The sequence below is a fragment of the Panthera uncia genome (assembly GCF_023721935.1).
Source record: "Panthera uncia isolate 11264 chromosome B3 unlocalized genomic scaffold, Puncia_PCG_1.0 HiC_scaffold_1, whole genome shotgun sequence".
In the NCBI taxonomy this organism is placed as follows: Eukaryota; Metazoa; Chordata; class Mammalia; order Carnivora; family Felidae; genus Panthera; species Panthera uncia.
The window spans coordinates 72690623-72709154 of NW_026057582.1; the positions used below are offsets into that span (position 1 = coordinate 72690623).

The 18532-nt window shown below is 39.7% G+C and overlaps 1 long non-coding RNA gene and 1 gene segment (V, D, J or C); one reads left to right on the forward strand and one right to left on the reverse strand.

The window, feature by feature from the left end:
* LOC125910333 (T cell receptor delta constant-like) overlaps positions 1-18532 on the reverse strand; it is a 168017-nt gene that overhangs the window by 91977 nt on the left and 57508 nt on the right.
* The window catches only part of LOC125908834 (uncharacterized), a 132177-nt gene that overhangs the window by 61508 nt on the left and 52137 nt on the right, over positions 1-18532 (forward strand). Inside the window, exon 2 of the long non-coding RNA XR_007453447.1 lies at positions 12656-12733. This is a non-coding gene — a long non-coding RNA (uncharacterized LOC125908834). The remainder of the gene's footprint in view (positions 1-12655; positions 12734-18532) is intronic.

The window sequence follows — 18532 nt, forward strand, 5'->3', positions numbered from 1 at the left end:
GAGTTTCATTCCAAACTTACAAGGCAAGGGAATTTAATTGTCACTGAGTGCCTACTGCGCGCCTTCAACTCTACCACAACACGGACTCATTTAACTCTTACAACCAACCGAGGTTTGTGTTCTATTCCCATTTCATGAGCGAAGGGACCTTGGGCTGTTCAATGACTTCCCCAAAGTCTTAGAGCTAATAAGTGCCAGAGACAGAACTTGAATCTAAGTGTAAAGCCCTGGTGATTTCTCTGCAGCAAAGAGGAAAGGGTTGGCCCGTTCTGCTCCTCCCTGCTCTGCCCACCGCTGTCTGTCAGAGGGAGGAGTGGTTTGGAGGTGGAAGATTCCTCAGTTGGGCCTTGTGGCCTTGGAGCCCCACTCCTAAGACCCCAGGCCTCAGCTGGGCAGGCAGGATGCTGGGGACAGCACAGTCACTAACACAGTCCTCTGAGTGTCCTTAGGGCCAGAACCAACCAGTATCACAGCAGTACCCCCAAGGAGGAGGGTAGGGGGCGAAGCAGATACCTGGTCTGACTGCTGCACTCTACTCTCTGACAGGCTGGACCTGAGTGAGGAAATCAGTGGTGGAGTGACCTCCACCCAGATCCCTTCTTTTCTTCCTTTTCTCAAAGGGGGCCTGAGTGGCCCCAGCTTGCTCTGCACATCTCTCATGGGCTCCTCTGAAGCAGGTGTAGGAATCCTCATAATCACAGGGGACTATGAGGGGTTGAGGACTTCCACCCCTTTGGAGGAGGGAGGTGACAGAGTTGGTTGAGACACCAAATGCCTCAGTCTCCTCTATGTCCCAGGGGCTCAGCAGCCGGCCTGCCTAGAAGAATTCTGCCTTAGAAGAATTGGTTTTGGAACACGTTAGAAGAATTGACGTGAATGTCTGTGAGGTAGGAAGAGGCCGCAGAACTCAAACTCCAGAGCCAGGCATTACCAGGTAGAGCTGGGGCCAGGGCGAAACCACTGAGCACAGAGGTGCGGTGGACTTCTGGCTGGAAGGCAGGTTTAAGCCTTGTCCAAGGGGCCAAGCCCACTTATAGAGCAAATCAAAGTGGTTTATTCTGCTTTCTTCTGAAAGCTGGCTATAATCACTCAGCCTAATTTGATTTTCCTTGTATAGAAATATGGGGGTGGGGGGATCACAGAGAGGTTTCTTCCCAGTCTCCAAAGGCTTCTGGAATCACCTCGCTGAGAAATAAAACTTAGTCACTTAGCTGGCACTCCTAGGTTCCTTTGTGGTGGTGGTGTTTGTGATTTGGTTTTGTTTTACAAGATATGGAAGTTAGTGATTCAGTGTGAGAGGGAGCTATCACTTTTGTGATATCTCTTTAATATCATGGCATCACAAGCATGTTATGGATGATTTAGCCCCTGTTCATGTGTGGTTCTCTATTGGGCATCATCCTTCGTTCGTTAAATGGCAAGAAACCCTGCCTTCTTGAAATTTCTAGTCTGAATCAATGAGATGTTTCTCAAATGCAAGGCAGACAGACATACAGACTAATGCAAAACCACAAAAAGATGATCCCTTCCTATCCAGGAAGTAGCCATATCATCGACATTGTGAACAAGCACCTTTGGACAGGTGAGCAAGAAATTAAGCATGGGACATACCTGTCCCAATTCAGAGCTAACAACGGCTCAGGAGAGGCCTTCTGAGGGTCTTGGCCGGCACCACCAGCTGATTCCTCTGGCACTGGGTGTGAAAGAAGGAAAAAGATGGAGAGATTCTATAGTGGAGAATAACCGAACAGAAATTTTACAATGTGTTTTCTTTTCCATATCTGAGATCTATAGATCAGGAAACTGAGGCTCACATTCCTTAGGTGGCTTAATTAAGGTCACACGCCTTAAACGCAGTAGAGACAGAGTCAAAACCAGGTCTTTCTGCTGTGTCTATCACACACCCTGCTTACACTGAATTATGAACAGAATCTGATCCCCGGGGAATCTGTACTAATGTTCTGCTTCCGACATGGGCACGGGGGAAGTAGCTCTTCTTCTTGACATTAACCCCAAAGGTTAAACTGTAAGTTTGTGCTAATTCCTATCGATAGAATATCGAGGATCTGTCGTGAATTTGTTGATCCAAAATGATCTTGAATCTCTTTACATTTTGGTACCACTTTAATTTCATAAATTAAATATATTTTCTTATAAAACCAGTCCTCATTTGTTGCTATGTTGATTTCAACCCAAACTTCTTAGTCTGACCTTCCAGCATTACTGGGGCATTAGTAATTGAGAAAGGTTCTAGAAGATGCTTCTGCAAGGAACAGATTTGGCGTTTTAACCTGCACCTTCAGTGGCTATACTTCAAAGGGTGAAATATGTCTAATGGGTAGATTTCAGCTGTTACAGCGGGTTGGTGGGGGGTATAAATCCTGTTAGTGGAGGAATTTTGGTCTGTGTGTCAAATCCTGCTGCATAACTAACTTCTAGGTAAGGCCAGTCCTAACCTGAAGGAAGGCATTCTGGAAAATCTGAAATGCAAATCATGCTCAGGTTGTGATGTTAGAGAAAAACATCAAACTGGAACAGCAGTGTCGTCCCTCTGGCCATTTCCGGAAACTGCAGAGAAGCGGCGGAGGTGGGGGGTGTTCACCCTGCGCCGCGGGCCCAGTGGCGGCTCTACTGTCAGAGCTCGGCGGTACAGCGAAGACTCATCCCTCCGAGGAGAATTCCCTTCTGTGTAAGAAGTTCTTACAGAATTAATCCTCAAAAATCTTTGCTGGGCTTTACCAGATTGTTCTCTGGTATATATTTCAGAAGGAGCCAGAGGCCTCAGATGGAACACGATATCTGGGCACAGATGAAGAGCCCCAACACAGGAAGGTGCCCCTGAGCACTTAGGGGCATTAAGGCCCCTCCATTAGGTCGGAGATGATCCAGGGAGGTGAGGGCTCACCCCCGTCTACTGAAAGGAAATGTGCCTCTGGGCAGATTCTAAGCAGAACTGTGACATATTTCACTGGAAGTGAAATAGGAGATGTCATAAATTCGCGTGGGGGCTGTTCCTGTTTGGGGTTACTCATCACAATTAGAGAGTACATCGCTCAGAAAATGCAGCCTTCGGGGGCCTGGACTTTTGAGGAAGTTGAAGCAGGGAGGAGATCTTTGCTATTGTTGTTGGTCCTCCCTGCCATCAGTCCCCATGCTCTAGGATGGTTATGTGTTTGCAGAATGGGTTGGTTGGGCACCTCCGGGAGCTGTGGGCATCGCTAGGACGAACGAGGGCTGGCATGTTAGAAGTCACTTATTTGGACCCTGCTCTCTCTCTGGAGGTCAGATGCACGAATAAATTCCTCCAAGTGTCCTCCGTTCATGCTTTTCAAATTTATTTCCATCTGAGATCCATTTTGGCTAGGCATATACCCACGGGCCTCTACCTCTCCAACTCTTTCTTGCTAATGTAAAATCAGCTCGTTGGAATGAATAAAGAGAATGGCACTGCTTTGGCTCAAATGCTAATGAGCACTTTCACTTTGTCATAATGTAAATATTAAAGTTTTAAGAGACAGCCCTGGGACCAACTAATTATTTTAAAGTGCTTGCAGAATGTCCACACTGAGAAGCTATGTCATTTAGTGCAGAGACTCCTGGATTCCCTAAACTTGGTCTCCACAGGCCTCCAGGGGCCAGCCAGAAGAAAGTTCCTTATAGACCCATAAGATGTTAGAGCTAACAAATGTAGTCCTTGAGTCCCTTCCCTCATTTTAGGGATGGGAAACAGATCACAGAGTGCCAAGATCTCGTGATTAGCTTGGGAGCCTCATGGTTAGACTGCCAGTCAGGGGGTGGGTGGTGGCTTTTCTCTCTCCCTCTTGCTGGGGAAAAGGACAGTGATCCCTTGATTGTCCACACAGGAGGTGTTTTGGGGGTTGGTTTTTGTTTTGTTTTTGTGCTTTTTGTTTGTTTGTTTGATTTCATTTCCTAAAGAGGATCTTTGTACCTCTTCTTGTCCTTCCTGCTTTTAGGGAGAATGCAGTGTTTATCTATCAGATTTGTTCCAGGGAAGATTTGCTTATAGAAGCATCCGCACTTATCCCACTTAGTTCTGAAATAGGAGGTAAAGCAGTTCTTATCTTTTACAGGTTATTTTTTAGGGAGGCAGGAACCCAAGATGAATGTTCGTGGCTTGATGACGTTTTGCTCTCTTTTACCCTCCTCATTCCAGTCTTCATGACCCAGCAGGGTGCTGGGTGCAAACTGGTGTTCAGAACGACTGAATTGATTTGGATGTTTTGAGAACAGTGATCAAACATGATTCTGTGGTCAATTTAGATTGTTCCCTCTGTCCTGAGTGTTAGGTATCCTCTCCTTCCTGGCCCTTTGTGGAGAAACAACATGTCGTTTTACTTTTGAAAAACAAAATGGCTCACCAAACAGACCATGCGTGTAGCTTGTATTGTTTAACAAAAATAATAGAGCTTTAGCTGAAGCTTGAAGCAGTTAAATTCAGGGGTGGGGGGAAGGCAGTTCTGAATTACATTGTAGGCAGTTGACTTTAGAACTCCTCTCTCCAGGGATGGAGCATATTAATCTGTGTTCTAGTGAGATCTGGACAAATTTATTTATGTTAGACCACCCACTTTAAGGGAAACTAGGAATATCTTAAAAATATGCAATCTAGTATTTAAAAGGTGCTTTTATGAGATCATTTTTCTCATTATATGTGTTCATTGAAGAAAAAATTGTGATTACATGTCATTTTATTTTACTTAATTTTTTAATTTTTTTAATTTTTTATTTTTTACACACCATTTTAAAGAAGAACATCATACATGATGCTGTGACCCAGAGATAATTACTATATCATTTTGCTATATTTCTTTTTAATCTTATTCTTAAGTATATTTTCTTACATTGCTGAAGCCATATTATATATTCAATTTTCTGTTTTCCATTTATATTAGAGCAAAATATTTAGGTTATTTCCAATTCTTGGGAGTATGAATAACCTTTAATGGACCTCTTTGTTTATTAAAAAAATCTGCTCAGATAATTATTACAAAGACAGATTACAATTATTGGGCCAAGAGGGGTGATCATTTAAAAATTTTGCATTATATATATTATATATCTATGTTATATTGTATCAGTTTGTAATCATAGCAGCAATACATATAAGAGCCCTTCATGTGCCCAATTTCGTGAGCACTGAGGTGCAATTGTTAAAAAAAAAATCCATATTAGGCCCCGTGTCTGGCTCTGTGCTGACAGTGTGGAGCCTGCTTGGGATTCTCTCTCGCCCTCTCTCTTTGCCCCTCCCCTGATCCCCCCACCCCTTTCTAAATAAATAAACTTTAAAAAATCCATATTATTTTATATGAATGATAGTTGTCTTCATTTTTTTTTAAATTTTAAATGTGGTTGACTTTTTCAAATATTTATTAGCAATTTATATATAATTTTTGTAGCTAATTTCCCCCCATATATTTATCCGGCTAGTGTTTTCCTTATCCATTTGTAGGAGCTCTTTATATATTAAACATATTTTTTTAAGTTTGTTTATTTTGAGAGAGAGAGAGAGAGAGAGAGCGTGCGCACAAGCGGGGGGGGGGGTGTGGGCAGAGAGAGGGAGAGAGAGAGAATTCCAAGCAGGCTTTGCACTGTCAGCCCAGAGTGCACTGCACTGTTAAACTCATGAACTGTGAGATCATGACCTAAGCTGAAATCAAGAGTCCAATGCTTAACTGACTGAGCCACCCAGGTGCCCCTATATTAAACATATTAATATTTGACTGTTATACAACACACACACTTTTAAAATACTAATTTAGGGGCGCCTAGGTGGCTCAGTCGGTTAAGCGCCCGACTTCAGCTCTGGTCACGATCTCGCGGTGCATGAGTTCCAGCTCCGCATTGGGCTCTGGGCTGATGGCTCAGAGCCTGGAGCCTGTTTCTGATTCTGTGTCTCCCTTTCTCTCTGCCCCTCCCCCGTTCATGCTCTGTTTCTCTCTGTCTCAAAAATAAATAAATGTTGAAAAAAATTTTTTAAAATACTAATTTATTGATCTTTTAATTAAAACACTTTGGGACACTTAGAAGTCTTTTGACTTTACGCACTCAAAATTATGTATTTATATATATCCTGTTAATTTTGTTTACTGCCTTTACACTAGAATTTCCTTTTCTATCCTTTTTCAGAGGAAGGGGACAAAATGTGGATGGAGGCAGAATAGCCTGGGCTGGGAGGAGGACTTGGTTGGGACTTGGATTAGAGGTTGATTGTATTTGTGGACCTCATAGCCAGGTGTCTCCTCACTGCTAACATACTCAGGAACTCCCTCTAGGTACGACATATGGTACCATTTTTCTCAGTGTGATAAGGCTTCTCCCAGAATTGGGAAGGTAGAGAGACTGTAGGCTGATAGTCCAAGACTGTGAAAGTTTGCCTAATTAAATTAATGTATAAAGAGAGGAGACACAATGCCTGTCACTTCTGCAAGAAGAATGATTGAGGTTCCAACCTGGCTCTAGCATTATATCTCTAAGGAAATAATAATTCACAGGAGGACAGTTGTCTGTGTTAAAACTGAATGCATGTGGAATCCAGTCGCCAGAGAGATGTTTTTGTTGGGAGGTAGGTTCTTCATGGTGGTTTGTTAGAGCTTGGGTTAAGATAACATCCCCTCTTGTAAGCCATTAAACTTCTCATGTTCTCAGCAGGCACATTTATTATCAATAATTTGGTTTCCAAGGTATCATAATAAGCAAGGGAAGAAGTTGCCTTGCACAGGGACTAAAAATGCAAATTCATAGGCATTTGGGTTTAAGTCTGAATCTTGTCCCAATTTAAATAGCTTAAGTTTGCCACTGGTAGGCCAATCACCTGTTGGTTTACTAAGAACATTCACTTTCTTTTTTCTTTTTTTTTAATGTTTATTTTTGAGAGAGAGAGAGAGAGAGAGACTGTGGCAGAGAGGAAGGGGAAGGGGCAGAGACAGAGAGACAGGAGGACAGGGGATAGAAGATCTGAAGTGGGACTCTGTAGCCCCATGTGGGGCTTGAACTCACCAACTGCAAGATCATGACCTGAGCTGCTAAGCTAAAGTCTGATGCTTAACTGACTGAGCCACCCAAGCACCCCAAACTTTCTTAATCAACAGACTAAACACCAATTACTCAATGGCTGTACTGCCACAAGGAGGTTCCTCTAGCCATCAGCAGACCTTATCACTACTGCAAAGCCATTTGGAAAACAAATGGTTTTTTTGCTTTTTTAAACAAGTATGTTACATAACAAAATATGTTCATCAGTTGGGAAAAGGACTCAGTGGAATTTGCTCATTCTAATAAAGTTACCAAAAGGAACAGACATGGATGAAATGGATCTGGGTGCCAACTTGCAGACCTATAATGTCCTGTTACTATGCAATATTCAGCGTTTGTATTATGCAAGTATTTTTATTAACATAAATGGCACCATACTCTATGTATTGTTCTGCAACTTCTTTTCCCAATAACGCATTTTGAGGCTCTTTTCTTGTTATTATGCATATAGATTCACTTCATTATTTTTAACTGTATGGAATATAGACTTATCAGAATTTATTATACCATTTTTTGCTATATGATTATGTCATTTCCAGGGTGTTATAACCCCAATCACTGCACCAACTTTTTCCTTTTTAATCGTAAAGTTAATATATGTGTATTTTATTGTAAATTTGGAAAACACAAAAGCATAATGAGAAAACAGGTAATCACCCAATTCCCATGAGCTCAGATATTCACTACTCACTAGTGAGATACTTTCTTAGAGATTAAAAAAAATCATAATTTGGTAACGGCTAATTGACAATCAGGCTACATTATACTGTTTTGCAATAAACAAGGTAATAAATTATGCCTTAAATATATCAAGAATTTCGATTATTTAGGTTACTGATTGAAGGATTTAGAAAACAAACGACTTATGAATTTCATGTTAGTGATGGACGGTATTCTACATTTTATTAAGTTTTTATCCCTTTTTTGAATAGAGTTCTTTTTTATAGAGACAAAGTTACCATGACTTTTAAGTCATTTCTAAGACCCATATGGAAATTATAATAGCAATAGAGGTTATTTTAAAATTGCGTTAAAAAAGTTATTTATACTTTGTATTTATCATATTTCTGGTGATGTATCATGGAATTTTTATGGGTCTTCATATTTTTATGAAAATTAAAAATGTGTTTTTAATACAGTATTGTCTAAAACATGCAGCATAAATTTTGTGAAATCTAAGTGGTGTGATATAAAAGTTAATAATCCATATATTATGAGCAAAATTTGTAATATTGGGGTTTTCACCAAACTTAAATTAAGATTTGCATAATTTCAGTTGATGAACTAAAAGAATTGTGAATTATTTTTACTCCTGCCACATGGTGGCGACACTTCAGCTTGTAAGGGAAGCAACCAGGACATTCCTTGTTAGCCTGTTGTGTTCTACCTTGCTCTTCATGAGAATATCTGTAAGAAATATTGGTTACTTTTCTGCTATTATGTTTAACGGCCACTTAAAATTTTTCAAATTATTTTATGCATCATTATAGTAGCTTTTGTTAAGGGTTGGTACCAAAGCTCATGCTGCAAAGTATGCATCTAAATACATAACTTGGGGCGCCTGGGTGGTTCAGTCGGTTAAACCTCTGACTTCAGCTCAGGTCATGATCTCGAGGTCCGTGAGTTCGTGACCCGCGTTGGGCTCTGTGCTGACCGCTCAGAGCCTGGATGGAGCCCGTTTCAGATTCTGTCTCCCTCTCTGACTCTCCCCCATTCATGCTCTGTCTCTCTCTGTCTCAAAAATAAATGTTAAAAAAATTTTGAAAAAAATACATAACTTATTTTATTTGTAACTTTTAAACAGATCTTAGCTATAATTTGGTGCCATGAAGAAGGCCATACGACTGCCTTGATGTTTTATTATTAATTTAAAGAAGAGCAATTGCTAAATATTATAGATAATGCTAAGAAAATAAAGAACAGCATGAAAACAGAAATGTGCTACGAATTTGTAAATATATGGGCTCTGTAAATCAATTCCTCATTTGCTCCCACAGGGAATTTCCCACCTTGAATTATGAAAGACTACAAAGAATATATATTTCTTGTAAAATGCAACTGACTCACATTGGGGCTTATCTTAATAATGATCTTATAAGCAAATACTGCCACAAGATTCCAACACCCTCCTTTGCTTTTTAATAATGTTAGCAATAATGAAGGTCAAGTGATGTCAGGTAATTTGAATAGAAAAAAAATTGTAAGAAAATGGAATCATCACATCTGGGATGCCATACACATGTAAAACTCAGTGTGTGACCAATGCTGTATTCATCATGCATGTAGCTATGCTGTGTAGAAGTCATCTTTTGGTAAGCCATTTATTTGACTACAGCTGATTAGGAATACCTCCAGTAGTAATTAGTAAAGAATGTTTCATTAAAAGTTAAAACTATTTCTTTCAATATTGCCCTGTTGGTGGATCGTAAATTAATTGGACCGCCAAGTGAACGGAATTGGACCACCAAGTGAACAGATTAACGATTCAATATGAATTTGTGTTTGAACAAAGGAAAAATAACAACAGTGAAAATTATGCACAAAATAAAAAAAATCAAGCTGATGAGTAAAATCCACTACCACATATATATTTTTCATCTCTTCAGTTCAAAACTGATGATATAGTTTCAGCAAAACTTCATGTATAATATTTAATGAAAATCTTTAAAGTTTTATTGGTTTTAAATTTTTGCATGTTTCACTTGTATTTTTTAATTGTTGGTACAAGCGCAATAAGCATATAGAGTTTAAACAGCATTTTATGTTTCTACATGTTTAAATAATATTATGTTAAAAGTAGTGCAGTTAACACTGGGGTCTATGAAAATTATTTGTCCTTTAAAGGAGCTATACCTGACTCAGGTTGAGAAACATTGCTATGAGGTTGGGAATTCTGAGGTTCCTTTTGCAGATTTCCCCCCTGTTTTCTGGTTCTACCACTGTGGCCAGAGTGCCTGGTGGGGAATGTGGCTGGAGCCCACATCATAGCACTTAGTGGCAGGAGGCAGGGGCTGGGGAGCACTGTGTAACTGCTACATGGAGGTAGGTGGCCAATACTCTGAGCTGGGGAGTCCTGATGTGCAAGAAGAGGTCAGCATCTTTACTGAGCGGTTTTAAGAATCTTCCTCTCCATTTCTCTCTTTCTTTCATTTGATGAGATACTGCCTGAAACATTGACAGGCAAGCACTGCCTGTGTAAATCAGTTCAAAATAAAGTTCTCTGTATTTTAGAATTTATGGGACCCAGGGATTCTGTTCACTCTCCTTTTGGTGTTCTTCTTCCTTTGGAAGACTGAGTCTAAAACCAGAAATGAGCCTTTTGTTCCTCATACCCATAGTGTACCTTTTAGTTTCACTGTCTCTGAGAGGAATCTCAGTAGATCCAGACTGATGGTCTCATCTTTGAGAGGAAGGTTCCCTGTGTGCCTCAACTGCTGTCTCCAGGAATCTTCCAAATCACAGGTCAGCTGCATTCACAAGACCACCAGTGAGCCCCTAGGGTCTTCTCTGCTTTCCTTTCTGCCCATATTTACTGTCTTCTGAGATCTGGGATAAGGACAAGCACTTTAGAACTGCTGGACTGTGCTGGTCAGTTTGGTTAAGCAGACAGTTGTGTTTCCCAGAATCTCATTCCACATGTAGTTCTGCAGTAAAGATGGCCAAAAGATGGAATAGCATGTGATCTGGAAGACAAAAGTGAAAGAGTTACAATTCCTCTTACAAGGTCATGGTGGTCAGATACAGAGGTACTAGGCAGGTCTCAAGTTGTCTTTGTTCTCCTACATTCTATGTCCAGCTAATCTTTCTGACTCTTGACTTCCCTGGCCAACAGTGACCCCAGGCCCATCATGAGATGCTTGGCCTTGGGTCCACATAAGAGGTAGCTACAGAATTGTAATTGATTCTATCTTGGAGTTACAGTGGTTCTGCTAACCTGTCTGACCTCTAAGTGATAACAATTTTTGGCCCTGGAACTGATTTGGAGGAACAGAACTTTAAGGATGGGAAGTTAGTATTGATTCTCTGATTTTAGTAGGATTAGTGACCCCATTGGCAATGGTAAATGGGACACTAGTAGTTCCTGACATTGGGGTCTATGGAAAAAAGGAGTTGGGTTACCAGATAGCTGTTGCCGTAGAACAATTTAGTAGAAATAAAGAGTAAGAGGTGTGGGTTTCTTCTGAGTGCCCATAGAGAAATTGGAGGAAGAAAATAATGAACTTACCTTTTCAACCTTTTCAACCTTTTCAACTCAAGGTCCAGGAAGGAACTGCAAAGTTTCTGTGACTGCTCTGATAGAAATCTTTATTTCTCATAACCGCAGGGTCGGACATTTCTGAAAACCAAACCCAAAGGCTAATCTTGTGGGTAGCTGGATTATAATACCAATTTAATTCAAGGTCTCTTATGGTTAAAATTAAGGCATTAATTGGGATTGATGTAGGCTCCTGAAAATAGCCACATGTGGGCAGATTCTGAGGAAACCAAGGTTTTGCAGCCCCTCAGGCTTCCTTTTCCAGAAGCTGACTCCCTCCCTTATTTGGGGAGTTTAGTCCCTCCTTGCTTGAAGAATCTATCCTCTGGATAAATGCTGAGACTCTTCGAGAGCCAGCCTCAACATCTTTCATTGTTCCTATATCTAAAACCAGGCCCCATGGGGACAAGTACAAAATAATGAGGTGTCATACATTCTAAAAGAATTGTAAGATTTTTTTCTAATTTATATGGACAAAGTTTATATAATCTAAAATTTTAAGTTTATAGAATTAAAAATTTTTTTTAATTTCAAAAAAATTAGAAATTTTCCTTTTTCCTTTCCCCCAAAAGACCTGCAGTCATTTGCCAAGGTAAATGCACTGGGGAAGGGAAAATACCTAGACTTTTTGGGGATTTCTGGACACTGGCTCTGAAATGATACTAAGTCTTGGAAACCCAATATGCCACTCTGTCCACTTATCAGAGTAGGGGTTTATTACAGCCAAATGAGTAATAGTATTTTGGCTCAGGTATATCTCACAGGGTATCCAGCTGGGCTCTGAACTCACCCCATGGTTATTTCCCAAGTTCTAGAGCGTCTAATTGAAAGACACACACTCAGCAAATGGCAGAATCACTGTAACTGTTGTCTGATCTATGGAATGAGGACAAGTCAAAGACATTAGAATTGCCTCTGAATTCCAAAACGGTAGATCCAGTAATGCTGGAGAAACTGTAGACATTAATGCCTCTATAAAGGACTTACAAGATATAGCGCTGGCAATTGGCAGCTCATCTCCATTCATCTCATCTATTTGGCCTGAGTGGAAGGAAGATGACTCTTGAAGAATGGCAAAGGATTACTGTGCATGTAACGAGATGGTGAATAGAATTGCAGCTGCTGTTCCAGATGTGGCTTCATTGCTGGATTAAATCAACAAATCCTTTGACATTTGACTCAGGCATTGATATGAAAAATAATTTTGTTCTTCTGTATACCTGCTAGCAGAGACTACTGGAAGCATTTTTTTTTTTTTTTTTACCCAGAAGGTCCAGCAGTATACCTTCATTGTTTCACTTTAAATATATGTCAGCTCTCTTCACCTTGTCCTATTTTGTTCCACAGGGATTTGATTGCATTGCCATTCCACAAGACATCACATGGATCCACTACGTTGATGGACCAACTGCTTCAGACACCTTGGTAAGACACATATATGCCAAAGGGTAGGAAATACATCCAAGAAAAATTTAGGGGCTTGCTCCCTCAGTGAACATTTTTGGGTTTCCATGCTCTGGGACAAATTGAGATGCCTGTTGCAGGATGAAGGTCAAATTGCTACATCTGGTCTCTCCTACTGTTAAGAAAGAGTCATAATACCTGATGTGCCTCATTGGATTTTGGAGAAAACATATGTCTTACTTGAGTGTGTTGTTATAGCCTAGACCTATTTACTGAGTGATGTGAATGGCTTCCAGTTTTGAAAAGGGCATAGAAAAATAGAGCTGCAGGACTGGTGGTCCCAGTCCCCCAAATAGATGCACTCTTACCAGAGGACACAACAAGGTTTCCATAAACCAATAAGTCACAGCTGCTGTGTAACAAACTGCCTCAAACTTTGGTGCCTTAACACAACACTTTATTATCACCTCTTAAAGTTCTGTGGGTTGAGTGGGCTCAGCTGTGTGGTTCTTGCTCAAGGTCTTTCATGTGTTCATGGTCAGTTGTTGGCTGGACTGATGTCATCTGATGTCTCAGTTGGGTATGACATCTTTACGGCTTCTTTGCTTACATGATGGAGCTTGGGATGGGGGTGCTGTTCTGAAATTGCTGAAGGCTGACTAGCCATCTTTCTGTCATTTGGCTTCCTCTTATCATGGTGGTATCAGAATGGCTGCCTTCCCCCAGAGCAAGTATTCTAAGAAATCAAGACAAAAACTGCAAAGCTTCTCCCAACAGAGCCTCAGAAGTCATGTAACATGATTTCTACCACATTGTACTTACAGTCGAGTACAGATTTCAAGCGGGGGGCGGGGGGGCGGACCACACAAGAATCTGAATACTGAGAGGTGTGGTTCATTGGAAGACCATCTTTGGAGACCAGTTATCACAGTTGCCTTGAAAATTTCCTGAATAGACAGATTCTTACCTTAATAACTATTCTCTTTACTAACAAATATTTATGGGGGAATACGTAGTGTGTGAGAGCCTTAGAGTAAGTAAAAGAAACAGAGAAGGCATTGCACCTATCCTCAAAGTTTGTACATTATACCGTGAAATATTCATATTAGCACTGAAGCTTAGGGCAAGCTGGGAGTCCCAGAAGTGAGAATTAATGTACTGGTACTGATGGACAATGTGTGTATTACAGCTCTCTGAGGTGAAATAAATAGATTGATAATGGCCCTCTGTACATAGTTGTATCAACAATAAAATGATGGAATACTTTCCTAGCTGAAAATTTTTACAACCTAGTGATTCTTAATCTGGTAACCAACTCATTCCTCAGAAGATCTGCTTACCTCAAAAAATTGTTTATGAGGATGCATTGGAGTGTCAGAAAGGACCTTGTAAACTATGAACAGTGATACAAATGTATGAGGCTGCTTTTAACTTTTCAAAAAGGACAAATGATAGAGGTGATATAAATATTTGTTGAATAAATGAATTAGAAGGTAAAATGCATTCTTGAAACAAATTTAATAAATGGTTAGCTGAACCATTGTCCCTTTTCAAGTTATAATATTATTGCTTACTCAACCTTATTATACTTGACATTTCTTGGGGTTTTGTGTCTTAATCCTTATTTTGTCCTAGATATATGGCTTGATGAGAATAAAGCAAATGAAGGGGAAATGGAAGAGAGACAGTGTCATGTGTAGGTGATAAATAACATCATTTATTTTTTTATACATGCATCAGATCTTACTCATTTGTTGAATAATTCAGATGAAGTCCTAGGCTTCTTGATGCTATATTCTGGTGGATATACAGATAAAAAATATGCCAAAACATATATAATATGATGTCTGCTAATGATGATTGCCATGAAAAAATGTGAGACAGGGTAAGGGGAAAGTGGGATGGGTTGGGGGAGTACTAGCTGTATAAGACTGAAGGAAAGACGTATCTGATGAGGTGGCATTTGAGCAGTGATCTGAATCATGGGATGAAGGGAAACATTTGAAGCAACAATATTCAAGTAAAAAAACCCAGAGGTGGAAGCCTGCTTGGGACACTCAAGGAACTATTCTAGGGGTAAGAGTGATCCCAGTAGAGGAAGAAAGGTGAAGGAAAAATGGGAAATATTCAGTAAACTTGAGAGTCTTCTACTTGTCATGTTCTGTGTCATGTTGGGAATATCGAGGTGAAAGAGATATCCTTGCTCTCAAGAAATTGAGTATCCTAGAGGAAGCAGGCAACAAATATAAAAATGTACAAGGAGATAAGTGCTATTTTGGAAGTATGTACAAATTTCAAAGGGAGCCAAAGGACAGAGACTTTAAATTTGCCTAGACCTTAAATTAAGCTTTAGAGAGGAGATATCAGAGGACCATGAGGAGGAGGTGGTGATGAGGTTGGAAACTCCAAACAAAGGGAAGAGTAGAGGGAAGGATGGAGATAAGAGATATGTTAACTCATGGCATTTCTTGAATTCAGTATTTTGGTATATCTAGGTCAACATTGGTGAGAGATGTGTCAGGAGAGGAGGTTGAATTGGTAGCTAAGGGTGAATCATGTGTGGGCTTGTGCCAGGCTAGGTCTAAAATATTGTGAGAAGTGAAGTAAAATACGTAAATCTGCCTTTTACACAGAGCTGTGAGGTAAGATAGTATCATTAACTAAGGTAAGAAATACAGAATCAGAAGAGCTTGAAGTAGAGGAGGTGAGAAGATTATAGGTTTTAGGATTATACATTTTATATTGCTCAAGGGTCATCTGACCAAAAGGAAGTGGGCTGTATACATAGGTCTGAAGCAAAATCAAGATTAGAGCCTTGATAGTCATTAGCACAGGTATTAGTTGCAATCCAAGTGTGGACAAAGAATTAGAGTAAGGTTGGAGCCAGAAAAAGTGCAGCATTTAAGGCAAGAAATAGAGGAGAATTGACTCTAAGAATCCTGTAGTATCACTGACCTTATAGTGTTTGAAAATTTTATTAATAAGCCTAACTTGTCAAGTAACCGTGAACTTGTAGGAAATAATTATAACTCATCTTTTTTGGTGTATTCGTATTTCCAGCAATTGTCCCAGAGCTTTGTACATGGGATACTTAATGTATGTGTATTCAAATGAATGGATGAATAATTAATTAATGAAGGACTCTCTGGCTTGACATTTCAGCTTGGTGCTTCCATCTTTTAGTGTGACATTTCATAGCAATTGTTCTATGTGTCTTTTTATTTTTATTACTTTTTTTTATTGTACAAGGAACACACATTTATTAAAGAAAAATTAGAAAGAGGAAAGCTAAAACAATTACCCTGAATTCTACTACCAGGAATAACTATTATTAACATTTCATGTCTATCATTTTAGACCACTGCAATCAATAGAAATACAATGTGAGCCACATAAATAAATTTTTTTAATAGCCACATGAAAAGAAACTATAAATAAATATATAAAATTAATTTAAAAATTTATTTGACCTGATAAACCTCAAATATCATTTCAACATTAGTCAATAAAAATATTAATGAGATTGTTTACATTCTTTTCTTCATACAAGTCTTTGAAACTTGGTGTATATTTTACACTCACAACACATCATAATTTGGACACATCACAATTCAGTGTTTAAGAGCCACATGTAGCTAGGGGCTATGTATGGACAGCACAGTTCAAGACTCCTTTTGATGTATAAATAATGACATGACTATATTTAAATTGTAATTCTCCCTAAACAAAATGCAGGTCACATGAAACCTACAGTTTTGTAACTTTTTATAATAACTGTTTAGTTTTAGAACAGTTTTAGATTTACAGAAAAGTTGTGAAGATAGTACACATACTTTCCATATACTGCACACCCAGTTTCCCTTACTATTAACATCTTACAATGGTACATTTGTCACAATTAATGAACCGATACTGATATATTATTATTGACTAAGGTTCATTCTTTGGTAGATTTACTTTGATTTTACCCAATGTCCTTTATCTCCTGCAGATTCCCATGAGGAGACCACATTACGTTTAGTTTTCATGTCTTCTTAGGCTCCTCTCAGCTATGACAATTTCTCAGATTTTTCTTATTTTTTAAAATGTTTTGTAAATTGAAATTTTATTATATTTCAGAGAGAGAAAGAGAGCATGAGCAGGGGAGAGGGGCCAAAGGAAGATAGAGAAAGAAACCCAAGCAGGCTGCATGCTCTGTGTGGAGCCCAATGCAGGGCTTGATCCCACAATCTGGGATCATGACCTGAACCAAAATGAAGAGTTGGATGCTTAGCCAACTGGGCCACCCAGGCGCCCTTCAGTTTTTTCTTATTTTTGATGATTTAGACAATTTTTTAGGAGTATTAGTTAAATATTTTGCAGATGTCCCTCACTTGGGATATTTCAGTGATTTCCTCATGATTAGGCTGGGGTTATGGGTTTTTTTGGAAGGAAGACCACAGAGGTAAAGTGCCATTTCTCATCACATCATATCAACAGGACATGCTATGAACATGACAGCTCTGTTGATGTTGACCATGGTCAGCGAGCTAAGGTAGTGTTTGTCAGGTTTCTCCACTGTTGCTCTTTTTAAATTTTTTTTTAAATAGTTTATTCATGGGGCACCTGGGTGGCTCAGTTGGTTAAGCGTCGGACTTTGACCTAGTTCATGATCTCGCCATTCCGGAGTTCAAGCCCCGCGTTGGGCTCTGTGTTGACAGCTCAGAGCCTGGATCCTGCTTCAAATTCTGTGTCTCCCTCTCTCTCTGTCCCTCCCCCACTCATGCTCTGCCTCTCTCTCTCTCAAAAATAAGTAAACGTTAAAAAAAATTTTTAAAAAGTAGTTTATTCATTGGGATGCCTGAGTAGCTCATTCAGTTAAGCATCTGACTTCGGCTCAAGTCATGATCTTGCGGTCCTGTGTCAGGCCCTGTGCTGACAGCTCAGAGCCTGGAGACTGCTTTGGACTCTGTGTCTCCCTCTGTCTCTGTCCCTCCCCTGCTTGCACCCTGTCTATCTCTATCTCAAAAATAAATAAACATTAAAAAATTGAAAAAATGAATAGTTTATACATTTATTTTGAGAGAGAGAGGGAAAGTGATCAGGAGAGGGGCAGAGAGAGATGGAGAGAGAGAGAGAATCTTAAGCAGGCTCCACACTGTCAGCACAGGGCCTGATGCAGGGCTCAATCTCACAAATTGTGAGATCATGATGTGAGCCAAAATCAAGAGTGGGATGCTTAAATGACTGAGCCATCCAGGAGTCCCAATCTACTGTTGCTCTTTTGTGACCCTTTCCATACTGTCCCTTTTGGAAGGAAGTCACTATGTGCAGTCCACACTTGAGGAGTGGGATATGTGGAGTGTCTATATCAATTATTTAGATTTATTAAGGATGGGAGATTTGTCTGTTTTGCCTCACTTATATATACAATAACTTATATATATCAGTGACTGTTGGATACTTATTTTATACCTTGGGTTATTGGGTTATTACTCAACACTACTTTATTTCGTTGCTCACATTGTTCCAACTTTGGCCACAGGGAGCTTTTTTAGTTGACTCTGATGTCCCCTTAACATAACCCCATCATAGATGGTGGTGGTTCTTTTCTTTCTCTCTCTCTTTTCTTTCTTTCTTTCTTTCTTTCTTTCTTTCTTTCTTTTCTTTCTTTCTTTCTTTCTTTCTCTCTCTCTTTTCTTTCTTTCTTTCTTTCTTTCTTTCTTTCTTTCTTTCTTTCTTTCTTCACTATAAGATGCTTCAGGCTTATCTGGCATATTCCCTGCCCCAGCCCTGGAATCAGCCATTTCTCCAAGGAACTCTGGTTCCTTTTATTGAAAT